The sequence below is a fragment of the Melanaphis sacchari genome, unplaced genomic scaffold (genome assembly GCF_002803265.2).
Source record: "Melanaphis sacchari strain LSU unplaced genomic scaffold, SCAv2.0 Contig144_pilon_pilon, whole genome shotgun sequence".
In the NCBI taxonomy this organism is placed as follows: domain Eukaryota; kingdom Metazoa; phylum Arthropoda; class Insecta; order Hemiptera; family Aphididae; genus Melanaphis; species Melanaphis sacchari.
In genome coordinates, this window is record NW_020270619.1 from 767 (window position 1) to 3490 (window position 2724).

The 2724-nt window shown below is 21.4% G+C and overlaps 1 pseudogene; it reads left to right on the forward strand.

The window, feature by feature from the left end:
- Nucleotides 1-210: 210 nt before the first annotated feature.
- LOC112591848 lies at nucleotides 211-2076 on the forward strand (annotated as a pseudogene).
- The last annotated feature ends 648 nt before the right edge of the window (nucleotides 2077-2724 follow it).

The window sequence follows — 2724 nt, forward strand, 5'->3', positions numbered from 1 at the left end:
CCAATATATTCATCCAAAATATTAATAATGGTAAATATTATAATTATATTATGTTTATTTATTACAATATTACCTACTTAAATGTAACTGTTATCCACAAAGAATTGGTTGTTTCACTAATTTACACCTACTGTAATTTTGTAAAATGCTGTTAAAATATACATCTTAATTAAATATTTTTTTCATTCATTGATTTTAGATGACAATAATATGTTTCATAAGTATAATACTGCTATAAAAACTATCAGTTCTGAAAAATCTGTCTTACCAAAACATAATAGTTCAAGAGTTAAAAGACGAATTTTTGATTTAAGTTCTTCTGATGAAGCTGGTAATTGATTATTTTAACATAAATCATAAATTTATAATATTATATTCTTCCTTCATAATCAATATTTTTTAAATATAATTAGATGAACTTCCAAAATATAATAGTTGCAGTCCTGCTACGATTAGATCAAAATTACAATGTACGGACACACATAACATAATTGATTCTTCTTATTCTGAGAAACCAACTACTATTGGTTCTAATTTACAGTCTCCTCAGTATGATATTGTTTCTGGTAAGAAATTCATTATTACAATTAAATGTTTTGTTAAAACCACAATTAATTAATTTAACATTTCCCCCACTAGGTCAAGTAAGAGAAATGCACAACAAAACTGAAGATCTTTTTCTATCATTAAGGGAATCAGAAGGTATTAATTAAAACAAATTATTAATTGTTTTACATTTTTTTATGTACATTTGTGAAATATATAATAAAATACTTTAAAAATGTCTTAATATAATATAGATCCAAATGTTGAAGTTTATCAAACTACATCATCCCCGTTTAAAGTTACTAATATGGAGAATGTTTACAATAGATCTGAAATCATCAAGGATAACATCTTGCATTGTGTATCTACATCAGGTATTTTAGCTTTTATGCAATGTTTATAATATTATAATTTTTTAATTAGGATTTGTTTTTAAATTAAATTAAATTATATTAAAAACATACAAAAATATTTTTTATAATTAATATTAATTTTATTTACCTGCAAAAATGAAAAATAATCTAATTTAAGTGTTAACCTTTTTTTTTTTAGCTGGTAGCTTGAAAACACCACCCATGATCGATAATAATGATCCAAAATTAAAATCAGTTCAATCAAAACAGAAATATCCAAGTAATTCAGCTAGTATTACACTAAAACCATTTGCAACAGTAGATTCTACTTTAGGCGGTAAGATTAACCAACATTTATACATAATACAACTGTAAATATTTTTCACTTATATTAATTTTTGGGCTTAGATACTGTGAAAAGAATCCTGAACGTAGTTTTAAAAATAAGGTATGACTTAGAAACTTTGACCCAAAAGCAACACCATATGGATGAAAGCATTTCTGAGATGGTTTTGAACTTACAAAGTAGTGCAACTAGTAATAATGAACAGATTATAACCATGTCTAATGAAGAAGATTGTGATACTTTACTTCCTATTTCCAGTGAAGAAGAACTTATTGAATTTGAAACTAAACTTTTTGACAAAAATTTTAAGACAAGTGTTGTATGTTCTTAAAATTTTAAATTATTTCACATTAAATTAAACTTCTTAACCAATATTTTTAATTCAGGTTAATAGTCTTAAACGATTAACGAGAAAAACATTAACTTCAACAGTACGCTAAATATTAAGGAAATTATTTGATGATGAGTTACTTAAAGAATATAGCTATGTGGGCCAGAAAAAAAAAAAATATTTTCTTCTTTGAAAACATGTACAGTAATATTTGGTAAGCACAAATATATTATATATATATATAAATTAATATGTATTGATTGAATATTTAAATACTTGAATATAAATTATGTATATTGATATATATGTATAATGTATATATATGTATATTTAATATATATTAAATTATAGCTTTTAACTATAGATCCACAATTGATTTGATTTTTTTAGAAGCTGTAAGAAAGACCAAACATTTTCAAAATGCTATAGATGCAGAAATCGAAGCTCCTATTAAAGTGTATATAGCTGGTGCTGCATTTAGAAGAAGAAAAGATGCTTGAAAACTGTTGGTGGAATATATAAAATGTTTTCTTCTTTATATATTATATTTAAATTTTTGTATTAGTATTATTACTATATAATATAATAAAATTGTCTCCCGAGGTGTGTTGAGCAATAAAAAATTTTTAATATGCAAATATATTTAAGTGAAATTTATATATTATATTATATTTATATATTTCCATTTTTTTATGATATATATTATATAGGGAACTATAGTCTACCATTTTATATAATAATATGTATTATATATATATTATACATATTATTATATACATATATGTATATGCATATTATAACTGTACCATAATATATATATATGTTATATATAAATGAATATTTGTTAAGTTTTATAAAATTAAAACAAATACCTAATATAATTGATAGTATATAGGTATAATATTATATGTATTATATACCAGCTATATACAATTATAAAAAATATCAATTTATTTTTTAATTTAATTACATTTTTAATATTACAATAATAATAATATTTTATTGTATTTAGTACAATATAATAACATAAATATATTATATTTATAATAATATAATATCAATACAAAAAGTATGTGAAATAATATTTCGTACTTGGCCAAATAATATTACTATATTATTAAAAAAATATTTTTTTTAATTACTTTTTA